At 32.3% G+C, this 14,298-nt stretch overlaps 1 long non-coding RNA gene across 1 annotated transcript; it reads left to right on the top strand.

Moving 5' to 3' along the window:
* The first annotated feature begins 9,470 nt into the window (after positions 1-9,470).
* Positions 9,471-10,097, top strand: LOC127259770 (uncharacterized). Its single transcript, XR_007840578.1, has 3 exons — positions 9,471-9,554; positions 9,642-9,688; positions 9,758-10,097. It is a non-coding gene; the product is annotated as an uncharacterized LOC127259770 (long non-coding RNA).
* The last annotated feature ends 4,201 nt before the right edge of the window (positions 10,098-14,298 follow it).

The following is a 14,298-nucleotide window of genomic DNA, read 5'->3' on the forward strand; positions in this document are numbered from 1 at the left end:
TTTAAGAATCATGTTGGTTTTAATTCCCTACTAATTATGCAAGTATTTTTTTTTTATTACCAAATAAACCTTTTATTTCTATTGTATATTGTTTAGGAATTTGTCACATGCATTACTTTTAGGCTAAGATAAGTCTTTTATGCTTAAGGCGGCCCAATTCATTAAAGCCTGCTAGATTCGGATTTGATGTCCGTTGTTGGATCTAGACATTAAATAATGACCTACCATCTTAGGTATAAATGCCCTACTTCCCAACCTCGTCTTTTAAACATAACCCTAGTCTTCTCCCTGACACGCCGATTTTCTCCCTATACGTTTTTTACATCCCATCCTACTGTGTCTATATTCATTCCTCTGGTTGATTTTCTTCGTATTTTTCCCATGTTCCTGGGATATTATTTGTAAGGGCTTTTGAGCTTGTTATTGGTAGAATAAATTTTGTGTTAGTTTGGTTTATGAGTTTTGTGATTCTAGGATTGAGATTTAAGTTTTGAGGCCAATATGCTTTACATTATTTCTAGACTTAATCACCAAAATTTTGAAGTATTATAGATTTATACCATCTATAAAAAGAGAGTTATGGTTCTGTCTAGTTTAATTATGTACTTAATATTTTAAATATAGTATATCTTTGCACTAATATATCTTTTTATTTGTGAAAAACCTAGTCCTTGGTTGATCAAAGACTTGAATGCCTCATGTTTCCTCATGTTTGCCACATAACTAAATAGTTTAGGTGGTAAGACATCACAGTTAGACTTACTGGTTTAAGTATTATTCTTCTAAAGCTTAATGTTTCTTTTCTTTTCTCTTTGCTTTTTTCTAGTTTTTTGCCACGGACATGAGAGTATATATTCTATACATACATTTATCTCCATGTCATTTTTTAAAATATTAAATCTTCTTTAGAAGCACACAAAACTCTCAAAACATCTTAAATTGCTAATGCCGATGACATGTGCGGAACTAATGCTCAAGCAACTCTGGCATTAATCATCCTATATATAGAAGATGTGAAACTGGTGTGTTATTATACCAATATGATGTTTGTGAATATGGCCTACATAGAGGTGAATCCATTGCTGATTTGACTCGATTAGCATATACATTAAAGGTAAATAACAAATATTATATTCAATGTAGTATAGTTATACATAACATATGTCTTACAATGTAGAAGCATCTGCCGTTTACTTTCATTATATAGGCTAATTGAGTCAAATCAGACTCAAACGTCAGGGGATTAGCATCCGGTCTATATACATGTTATTTGTCATTATTTAATGGTTTTGTTAGTTTATTTTTCTCTTGAACATAAGGCGTCACATGTATTGTTAAAGATATTCCTTAGATCATTTAAAGTGATGTGTCATTTTAGGCATGATTGCAATTTAATTTTTTATCTATGTATAGTATGAAAGAAATTTCATATTTCTTGTTTGTTAAATGAAATTTGTGCTTGTGATTATTATATGTCTAATAATTACTAAGTATTTTAAAATTGAAGAGATTATATGGTTGGTAAATTAATGTGTGTAGTTGGTATGTAATTAATTAATGAGTACAGTTGGTAAGTAAATTGGTGAATTAAAGAATATTTGGTAGGTAACGGATAGGAAGTATTGGATGAATTAAATATTTTTCTTGAAAAAATTTAATAAATTAGTTATGTTTGTCTATAAATAAAGAAGAAGATTCGAAAAGTTGTGAAAACAAATAAAAATATTACATATGGAAAAAAGAATGCTAGTATTGGAGTGTAAGAGAAATTGTTATACAGATCTGCAATCCTATCAATAATGTTGTGAAGACGACTCATACAAATTTGTCATTTACAGGTTAATTTTGCATCTACTTAATTTCCTTACTTAATGTTGTTTATTGACAATCACACTATTTTAAAACAATTGTACTTCTTTTTTAATTACAAATTTTTATTCGTAAATGTGACATAACTTCTATTTTAAAAGTAACATTTTCAAAATTTGAGGAATACATTGTTTTATGCAGGAATAAATATATCATCAAAAAAGAGTTCAAGAGACACAAAATTGTGGTCTGTGAAGGATCCAGCCAGACCAGCCTAAGCGGGTCTAAACCAGACCCGATTAGTCGGGAGGCTCAGAACAAAATAGTTTTCCGCCAGTTTAAACAAGTTTTTTATTTTTTAGGAGGGAGGGAAATATTTGGTTTGATATTTTCTAAGAGATAAAGAATAGTTGATGTAATTGTTTTGAAAAGTTGAATAGTACCAAAGTCTCCAAATTGTTATGTAAACAATTTTGTTTACAATATGCTTGGAGGTTATATATTATGCAATTCCTAGGGTATTTTGAGTAGAGGTTTTAAAGCTTCGATCACTTGCAATTAAGATCAGTTATGAGGTAAATAGTGGAGTCTCTGTATAGAAAATAGATTTTTTTCTTTTTAATGCAATATTTTAAATTTCAAATGTAAATAGTGAATGTAATATCATTTTCAAAATGTAAACTTTGAATGAATAATATTTTACATGTATGCATAATACAATAACATCTTTGACGTGTAAAATCCGGATCTGTGCCAAGCAGGCTTACTATTTAAATGGAATAATAATTAACCCCAACCTAACATCAATGTGCTAATAAAAACACCCTGCCCTAATATATATATGCAATTATATTTATACTAACATATACATTCTCAATATATATAAATATATATATATATTCAATGATGGGATTACAGCAATAAATTGAAATTAAGTACTCCTTCTATCCCGTTAAAATAATTAATTTGGGCTCGATAGAATAATTATGAAAAATAAACATTTTATTAAAAAATAGTAAAAGTAAAAATAGTTGGGGGCAGTGGCAGAACTAGACTAGAGGGCTAATTTTTTAAACTTACAAAAAATAATACAATATATTTATACATATAAAAGAGCATATGGGTTGTTTTTTGATAATTTATCATTCTAATTGTCATATTTTTAAAACGTTACATATCATGGAACTACAATAGTATCAATAGTTATATATTGTAACTATTTATATTTGAATTTTGAAAAATAGATAAAGAAAACAATTTTTATTAGAAAAAAAATCACGATTAAAAAATTTTGTATTTTCTAATACTAGTGACTTCCTCCATTGCAGTTGATTACGCCACGTTCTTTTTGGCAAGTTTATTAAAAAAATGTATTAGAAAGTTAATTGTTTTGAGTTTAGTTGATATGATAGTTGTAATAGAGTTATATATTTTTATTTATTGCATATTTTATGGATAAAATAGATATGAATTAATTTGAACTTAATAATTTTAGACAACAAATTATTTGTGTAAGTATTTGTAATAATACTAAAAATTAAAACTATAGATATAATTTTAAATTATTTGTAATAAATTATTATAGTAATTATTTAAAATATAAAATAAATATTTATGTATTTGGTTTGATTTCTTTATAAAAATTTTACTATTTATCATTTTCTCTTAAAAATATCAAATCAAACTTCTATTTTTTTTATATTATAAAATAAATTATACATTCAAAATGGTAATATTCATTTATATTATACTCTCAAATAACTATTCAAATTTAAAAATTTACTATTCAAAATTCAAATTCAAAATTCAAACTCTCAACCAAACATGCCGTTATTGTTTATTAATTATGAAATATATTATTTAAAATATTAAAATTATTTTTATTTTTATTTTTTTCTGAAAAAAATAAAAAATTAGCTCAGGCCAACCCCACTTAGTCTTATTTCTGTATTTTGTTTGTTGTTTGATTCGGATTTTCGGATCATTCCATAGTGCTATGGTATTAGTGATTTGTAACCAAAGATAGCATATTTTATTATTGGAATTTGTAGTAAAAAAAAAAATAAGGCAAAAATATAATATAAATACAGAAATATATATATAGGTATAAGAAAAGTACTTGAGTTCTCAAAACAAATAAAGTATTTCATTCTTAAAAATTTCTCTAATAAGAATTAATAAACATCAACAATTTCAATTTCAACATTTATTTCTTCATTTCGACCTTCTTAGCAAGTGTAACATTTGATGCCTAAGTCATCCCAATATTATTAATGACAAGTCTAGTAGTTTGTTCTTTGACGTCGTCTCCTTAATCCAACAGATTTGCTTGTAGTATATTATCTTTTATTTACAACTATCTCAACTCCAACAACAAGCGGTTATATGTGAAGTAGAGGTGACCCTTGCGAACGACCATTTCAATAGAGTGCTGTAATTTTCATTAATGTTGGCTCAAATTAAGTTTTTGTTGTCAACTATAGGCTCTTTTACTAGTAACTTGTGGATTTGACCTTGGGGCTCACATCAACATACCCCCCTTGAACAAAAGTAGAAATATTGTCCTTTTTTAGATGGTAGTCTACGGTAGATACTTTAATGATATGTGTATTTGCTACTTCAGGGGGGTAACCGACCTTGTTTATCCATCCATTTTCTCAAGTGCTTGCATCAAAATCTTACTAGAAAATATGGCCCTTGACTCTATACAATTGTTCGCAATGACTTGTGCTTCTAGACTTACATTAGACTTGCGCATCTCTTCTTATCATCATCCTAACTTTTCTTTATATCCATGCAATCTAAGGGAGGAAATGCCCGTACCAATTTGTGGGAATCTATAACCTTTTGTTTTTTTTGAAAGCAACATACCATTTTATTTCATTTAAAAATACCAACACATAGAGGGATTAAATCACACTGCCTAAGTGATAGGCCACCCACCACCTAGGTACCAATTTATCCCTTAATTACACCATTTTACATGACAACTCAAGAACAACTCACGCTTGGTTTTGCAACTAAAACTCAAAAGTCTGATTAAACCAAATAGCAGAAGACTCCGGAAGATACATCATCCTCAGCCTGTTTTGTAATGCTCTAAAATCAATCAATTGCGGAATAAAAAGCCAGACAAGTCCCTGCTCTCGGACATCAACCAACATCAACCGCTCTGATCTCCCACCACTAACAAACTGCTGCTCATAAAAAAAATCTGCACGCCCCTACTCCATCAGCTGTTGGAACTGTTCAAATTAATTCCTCCATGAAATTACTGTTTGACCCCATAATCACTATCTTAATTTTATTTTTAATTATGCATTTAGTGTGTTCAAAAGTAGCTATTATGGTATGCACCTTTATATGCATTTGTAGGCATTAAACTATATATATTTTTTTTTTTTATGACGTGGGAACCCATAGCCGCTACCCGAAAGTGTGTATTCATTTTGTTTTCTTTAAATATGGTGTAAGCTTGTTATATTGATAGTGAGAAAGAATAGACAAACGTTCCTCCTTCCCACAGCCTTGTATATTTACAGATTTTTCTTTCACTCCCTGATTTTATTTTCCAACATCAATATTGGCATTTGGTATCAGAGCAGGTTGGTTTATGCCTAAATTCCCTTGATTCAAACCAATGTCAATCTTTATGCAAGGTGTAGCCGGAAAAGAAGCTGGCGGTATGTCGTTTGTTTACCCGCAGTCGATGATGACAAATTACACCACATGAGCAATCAAGGTGGAGGCTCTCATGGAGGCTCAAGGTGTTTGGGAGGCGATAAAACCAAAAGAATGAGACATACTGGATGAAAAGAAAGACAAAGCAATGTGTGGACAAAGTTATAAGATCATGTTTGAGGGATGATCCTGCTCTAGTATGTTTGCAAGTTAGACAATTACAATCTCGTCAGAAACATATATCTTTTGGCAAGGGGTTGTTACCTGTTTAAGTTTGATGATTACTATGATGCTTTCTCGATAATTTGGTTGTTCGAATGAAGAAAATTTTGGGGAAAATTGCATTACAAATTATACTTATTTAAATTTAATATTATGCATATACTCTCTAGATGCTAATATGGTGCATGACTCATTATAATTAATTGACTGTTTAATTCGCATAAAAAATTCTTTTCGAGAACCAGTGACTCCATTATAAATGATTGGCTGCATTTGAAAGTTTTCCACTAATGTCGTTTTCTGGTTGGAAAGTAATGCTTTTCGTTTTTGTGCAATTTGTTAATTATTTCTTTAATGATGCAAGTAGTGTAATCGCTACATGCAAAATCAGCATATTTAACAAGAGCTCAACAGTTGAAAATAGGTCTTTGCCTTTCTAATACTTCCATACAAAGCAACGTAGCAATGAAATTTCTATCATGCATGATTAATAGTTCTCTGTAATGAAAATTTCTGGCATTGCTAAGGTTTAAAACTGACATGGGTGTTAAAATTTCTGCATACCTGCGACAATTCTTCGTCGACTTATTGGTTCAATTAGCTATGATTTTGTATCGTTTCTCATGAGAAAGATTGATAAAACCTTCAGGCTAGGATTCTCCCACTATGATTGGGGATCATCAAGCTTATTTGGATACTAAAAGAACAACTACTTTAGGGTGAGTCCTGGAGATACCTTTTTCATTTCGTAGAAAGAAATATCAATATCATCTATTGGAATATTTCCATTGCTTATACCATTCTAAGATTCTGAAATATAATAAATATGGTTTCAATTTCTGAACAAGGGGATTAGTATACTAGTCTTTTCATGTTACTGCAATTGAAAATACATGCAGATGTCAGGCTTCTTTGGTGTAATTTCTTCTCTTGTCGCATCAGATGTGATACATTTTTAACAGTTGTATGTAATGGTTTTCATTTTTATTGTATGACGTATTTTTGCACGATTAGAGTGGGAGAAGTTGATTTATTCCTGCATGTGTAGGGTTGCGCAACAAAACTTCACTAATGGTGGTTGAGGAAACTTTTAACAACAAACCCATAACATATGTCCTAAGCGACAACTTCGCGGGTTGAGGTAACATTAGCGCTGATTTGGGCAGTCGGCATCCTGACCTTGGCCCATATGAAATGGCTCTAACGTAGAAAGATATATATGGCTAAGGCCATCTTTTGATGATGACTCGAGACTACATGCTCCGGGACTAATTAATTAGATGGAAACATATAAATATATACATATATATACAACTATTTTCTGTTTACAAAAATCTTTATTAATCAATTAATTTGCAAATGGCGCAAAAATGGCCGAGGAATCTCCGGTGCAGTCACGTCTGTGAGGCTTAAGGCATCTGCATTTGAAGACAAAGCTTCACGTCAAGGAGTATTAATTACGGCATCACATTTTCCATCAACAGATTTTCCATCGACATATGCCCCCTTAGATTTTCCAGGTAATTATTATTAAGAAAATTCATCGATACATTCATATAATTGCAAGTTTAAAAACAGAAATTGATGATCAATAAGGTGATGACACCACTCGAGGTGAGTCTGGGACGTGCTCTGCATTCTTTGGATATGTAAGAATATATCCGTATTTTGTTTTGTTATGAGCATATGGATTCGGAGTCTAATGAGTTTCATATACAATGTTGGAATAAATATCTTAAAATTAAAGCTATGACCTATGTAACAATACCTAATGATGTATGTGAATTTGAATCTGCTGCTTAATCCATCTATTTGCATGCAATATTTTAGATTTGCAACTGTTATGTGCATATCTGCAATTGTTCTATGCATCAATTGTTCCAAGTACCAAGCAAAGGAGCAACTCGAACTCATTCACACCGATCTGTGTGGGCCGATAACTACAGAATCATTCAGTTGTATAAGATATTTCGACTCTTTCATTGACGATTTGTCAAGGAAGACATGGGTCTATTTTCTAAAAGAAAAATCAGAAGTGTTCGAACCTTTCAAGACATTCAAAGTTTTGGTGGAAAAGGAAACAAGCAAAGTCATCAAAGCAGTTCGATGCGACAGAGGAGCCGAGTTTACTTCTGCCGAGTTCAACAAATACTGAATACTGCAAGGAACATGGGATCAGGCATTTCTTAACAGCCCCGTATTCTCCATAGCAAAATGGTGTGGCATAATGAAAAAATGGAATCATCCGTGATATGGTTCGATCAATGTTGAAAGGAAAGAATATGCCAAAGAAGTATTGGGCAGAGGCGGTACAGTGCGCAGTCTATGTGCAGAATAGATGTCCACGTGCAAAGTTAGGCGAGAAGACATCTCAGGAGATCTGAAGTGGTAAGAAACCTAACGTGTCACATATAAAAGTATTCGGTAGCGTTGCTTATGGGCAAATGCCGAGTCAGCACAGAACTAAGCTGGAGGATCGGAGCAGGAAAAATAGCAGAGCAGAGCATCTGGCATACTCAGGTATCTTAACTATTGATTCAAATAATATCATTCCATGTGAAATATCCTCTGGTCTTGCTCCTTTCTATTTTTTTAAGATTAGAATCATTTTGTTATTTTTTTATTGGTGATAAAGCCTTCTTTTTCTAGTAATTGTCTAAAATTTGAATATATTGGAATATGTGTAATCTTTAGGTTGGGTTGAATTTCATTACTTGCTTAATTTCGTATAAATTAAGATTATTATTTTTATACTATATATATATATATAACAATAATAGTAAAATATATTTTAAAGACACGAGTGACATAAAAGATTAAGAAAGTCTATAATTAATTAATATACATAAATAAAAGAGATAGTATATAAAAATTAAAAATTCAACCATCTAGAAAGCTATATAAAATAAAGTATAGTTAGAAGAGTTTAGAATATATAAAAGATATATAATTTTGGTGAATATTATTTAAAAAAAATAAAAAGGTACTCAACAAGAACATTATGTAATTACAAGGTTTAGAAGAGTGTAGAATATGTATAATAAATATATAAAAATACATATTTTTTAATAACAAAAAAAATAATTTGAACTATTTAGAAGGTTCTATTGAATATTATAAAAATAACGGCAAGTTTTGGTTTTTTGTTCAAATTAGGGTTACTTTCTTCTCCATAAACTCTATCCTTCGTCGCCGCTGCCCAGTTGCCTCTGTAATTGGGGATTGCTCGATTATTAGGGCTTCCCGTTTCTATTAGTACTATCTCCCAAACTTGATTTTGAGTTGATTTAGTTGGGTGATTTTAGTATAATTGCTTTGGGTGCTTGTGTTTGAGCAATGAGATGAGGGGCAACACATTGGAGTGAAACTAAAATTCCGCTGCGGATTTGAGCAACAAACGCAAGATAGAGAAACAATCAAATAAAGGGTCTATTATCAACTCCAAATCTACGAACAACACTTCAATCCAGTTCACTGCTTTTTCATCAATACCTTACGAGAGAGAAAGAGAAGAGGAATGAGCTATTGTTTATAACAGTTGGTTGTATATGACCAACCTGAGAGTTGCGAATCATCTTCCCACGACATCTAGATTTTTCGATAAGGTGCCAATAATTCCATTAGTTCTGCATGCCTCCCTAGAACAATATCTTTACTAATTATGCATTTCTAATCATTTATTCGATACTAAAATTGAACTTCCATGACGTGCAGGTCGATGAAGAGCTTCTAGCCGCTCAAACTGAAGAATGCACTGACGGGAACCATAACCTGTCCTATACGGGATTAGTAAGTCCTATGGTCATGTGGAGCTCGATGCATACCAGGTTTGGAGCTCGTGGGTAAGTATATCGATCTTGAAGCTATACTACTTCCATTTTAAGAAGTACAAACATAGTCTTATCTGCAATTGCTTTTTGTTTTTTCAGGTGGACAACGCCTTGTTTCGATAGCTCTGAAGAGGTAGAAGAAGAAGGTAATGGCTGAATTAAGAAAATTCTAATAATGAAACTTATCACGGATTGACAATGTCATATTTGTTCAGGGACAGTAATTGAAAACAAGATGAAAGTGTTGCAGAAGAAAGACAGCATGTGCAAGATGCAGCCTTCTGAAGAAAATTCAAAGAAATTTTGGAGTATTTGAGGAATCGAGCTCATACTTCTGCAATTGTAGACAACGCTTGTTCCAACAGCTCTGAAGAGGTAGATGATCAAGAAGGTAATGGCTGACCAAAGATATTCAAATTAGAGGCCGGTAGTCTAACCAGAACTTACGTAAAAAGCTGAATGAAGATCAATTGCCTTGTGAGAAAAGAAAATTGATCCGCAATGGCAATTTACGAACGATGAATGTATGGACAAAGTTGTGAGATCATGTTTGAGAGGATTACTTCTCGAGTATGTTTGCAAGTGTAAACATTACAATTTCATTATAAACATATCTCTTTTGGCAAGGGGTGGCTAGTTGTTTAAATTTAATGATAACTATGATGCTTTCTAGATAATTTGGTTCGAACCATGTAAATTGTGGGTGAAACGTGCCTTACAAATCATACTTTCTTATTTAATTTGTATATTATGCATATACTTTGTACATGCTAATATGCAGCGTGATTCAGTTATAATTGATTGGCTGTTTTAATTCAGATACAAAATTCTTTTTCGCGAACCACATTATGTGACTGCATTATAAATGATTGGCTGCAATTGAAAGTTTTTCGGTCATGTCGTTTTCTGCTTGGAAACAAATACTTTTCAATTTTGTGCAATTTGTTTATTGTTTCCTTCAATGGGATGTCATGAATGACGCAAGTAGTGTATTCGCTACATGCAAATCAGCATATAAAACACAATAGCTCAACATTTGAAAATAGGCCTTTGTTTTTGTAATACTTTCATACAAAGCAACATAGCAATAAAATTTCCATCATGCATGATTGATAGTTCTGTATAATGATATTTTCTGGCATGGCTCATGTTTAAAACTGGCCTAGGTGTTAAAATTTCTGCATACCTGCGACAATTCTTTCTCGATTTATTGGTTCAATTAGCTAGGATTTTGTATCGTTTCTCTTGAGAAAGATGGATAAAACCTTCAGGCTAGGATTCTCCCATTATGATTGGAGATCATCAAGCTTATTTGTATATTAAAAAAACAACTTCTTTAGGTGAGTCTGGGAGATACATTTTTCATTTCGTAGAAACAAATATCAATTTCATCTATTGAAATATTCCCATACCATTCTAAGATTCTGAAAGATGATAAATTTGGTTTCAATTTGCAATTGAAATACATGCAGATGTCATGCTTCATCACTAGTTTTGCTTATTGTGCACCTGCATTTACATGTACCGTAATAATGGAGTAAATGATTCACCAAGTTAAGGTATTAAGTTCTAACAAGGCATTCTCGAAGACGCTGGAAATAAATTTAAAATGGAGCTGCAAGATTCTTTGGAGTTATCAAATGGCTCCAACATAGAAAGATAGATATGGTTAAGGCCATCCTTTGATGATGACTCGAGACTGGTGCAGCCGAACCAGCTCCAGTGGGAGGATGAAACCAATCAAGACCTGCTCTACAACGTCCTGGTGCAAATGTTTACAATTATTCAATTAATTTGCAATGCAAATGGCTTGAGGAATCCTCAGTGAAGCCACGCCTGTTACGCTTAAAGCATCTGCATTGGAAGACACAACTTCACGTCAAGGAGTATTACGGCATCACATTTTTCATCAACAAATTTTCCGTCAACATAAATTAACCCATCCACTCATATTTTCCAGGTAATTAATTAATTAAATATATCCATACATTCATATAAATTGCAAGTTTAAATTAAAGCATGAAGACAACACTTGTTTTTTCTCTAAATTACTCCTTACCTAACAGGACCTAAATACACCAACGGACATCAGCCTTTTAAAGCACAAAAATACATTGGATACTTCAAAAATAAAAATCACCATTCAATCCTAATATAAATGGCTTTATATTAGTGTAACCTCTACCCTTTAACACCCTTATTCTGGTGAAACTCCCAAGCATTATTAAGAAAATTCATCGATACTTTCCTATAAATTTCAAGTTTAATAAATAGAAATGGATGATCGATAAGGAGATCAGACCACTGTACTATATTAAAGACCATCCATGGAGAAGTAGTTGTAGAGAGTGGAGGTGAAGGGCTTCATTGGGGACGATTAATGAAGTTTTGGTCTTGAAATTTCTGCTAAATTATGGAAAAGTGTTAGAGACATTATCCTCATATGATATCGGCTAATGCAGTTTATTTATTTATTTGTTAGCATATACCAAGTAAATTTTGCAATACTCGTTAATTTGCCAGCCTGCAATGCATCTATTACATTGGTGGATGTATTAAAGAACTTTTAGAAAAGTAAACATCGAGATTCAATTTTGTTTTTCTCATTTGTTATGCTTATGTATTTCTTTAGATGAGTTTGAATTTGATGCGTAATTACTGTATTCCTATCTAATATTTTACATATTGCAGCCTATTTCAAAAAAAAAAAAAAAAACTTTATGTAAAATTATATTAGCTATTGGCTATAAAAGTAGAATTTCGTATTGAAAAATGAGAAAAACAATTAAATCAACAATCCAAATTTTAATTCTTCGAAAGAATACAAAGAAAATAAAGATACAACCATGCTGGAAGTAAAATTCATGAAAGTGATCAGATTGCTTGCTGATTGCAATTACACTAATCATTTGAATTCCGGATTTCACGACTTCTAAGTCTGGCAAGATTAAGGCTCATTTTTAGGTAGCTGTTCTTGTGTCAAAGCGGCTACCTTCATTACCAGCCTCGTCAAGCCTAACCTTTTCAATACATCTATCTCGCCACCGTTGCATTCTAAACCGGATCCAACTGTCTCTGCGGCAACAGACAAGATCTCGTGTTAAACCAGGTAGGGATGCCGAATGATGCTATAGAAGGCACAGAATATGTGTATGAATGCATATAGTATAACAAACCAAAATATTTTGTGGCGTTACAGGTGTAAGATATATACAGCAGAGAGCTTCTGCAATATATATTGAAAATCTATGCTGCCTGAATTCAGTACCTATGAGTACAATAACCAAAGAAAGTGTGATTTGGCTTTAGTGTCCACAAATAAAAAGGAAACTAAAGCTTGGATCAATAGGTAAACCAAAACAATTAGTTGTGCACCCGAGAAAGGCTTTCCAAGTTGATATCTTCAATAACTTCCTGCTTCCATCTCTGGGGAACCATTACATAGATTTCGTCCCGCACTTTTGTCATCAATTTCAGTACATGACTGTAGTCGGGATTATCCTGTTTGATAGATTCAATAATCCAATCCCAGTAGGCATTCTCCATTATATTCTCTTTCCACTTTTCCTGGTCATGGTGCAAGCTATTAAAATGTGGTAATTAAGAACCATTAGATAATAGACCAAAATAATTAATAAATATATAAAAAGAAATAAACAAAACAACATACAACATTACTAAACAAATAAAAGAAAGAAGACGAAAGTTCACTAACCATGTAAATTAGGTATTTTCCAGGCAAACTGGGATCATAAAAAAGGACAATGTGTTCTCCATGGACATATTCATTAACAATGACTGCATTTTTCATGTCCAAACTCTTCCCAGGAGATTTTGAAATGCTATGCAATGTTTTCGACTTCATTTGTATTTGTCCCATCCCTGAATATGAATACGGACTCTACTCTCTCTGTAGCAACAGCTGTTGGTTCACCTTCTTTGTCTGAGCTACTGGAAGAAGGGGAAATCAGAGAAGAAGATGAGATAAATGCAGACAGTGGTGTGATTAAGCTTCTGGTTTCCTTTGCATTAAATAATTTCATGAGAGACTCCTCAGAAAGTGCTTTCTCCAAACGTTTAATGTCCGCATCTGCACTTAGCTGTAGGATTTTCTCCCTCAAAAGTTTCTGATCTTCAGATACCTGCATGCAGGGTTATCATAATTTCAGAGTAAACCACAAAATAGTTGAAAAGGCCTTAATTTCAGAAATGAATGGAAGTGCATTATCCGTCACCTCTGAAAGTTCAGGTGTATATTTTACTAAGAAACAAAGGATGAATTGATTTTCCTGAGGGATTTAAGATATGGGGAGGACACTCATTTGAGGCCATATGAAGAAATTAAGCTACTTTTTTTATTATCCATACTCACCACCCCTTTCCAAAAACGATATGTTCCTGATGAAAAGTTTTACTATGTCACTTGCAAACATACTTGGGCAGCATCAGCCATCTTACAACTTTTTCTACACATTCTTCATCCATAACCAACAATAACAAATAGTCAATCATCATTCTTATTTTTTCAAAAGGCAGTAGATCTACATGTTGTACATAAAAATTTCACATCGACTTCCTTCCGTAACCTTTTTTAGACCCTCAGCATCCATCCATGGTACCTTCAATGACCCCATCTTTATTATTTAGTAACTCATAAATCCTTTCCTCGATAGTTTCTTGCATAATGAACTTTATCGCATATATTGGTAGTTCATCCTGATTCAAAATTTCTTAGACTTATGTATGGATCCTGGTT

The sequence above is a fragment of the Andrographis paniculata genome, unplaced genomic scaffold (genome assembly GCF_009805555.1).
Source record: "Andrographis paniculata isolate CXL003 unplaced genomic scaffold, ASM980555v1 Contig60END, whole genome shotgun sequence".
Lineage (NCBI taxonomy): Eukaryota > Viridiplantae > Streptophyta > Magnoliopsida > Lamiales > Acanthaceae > Andrographis > Andrographis paniculata.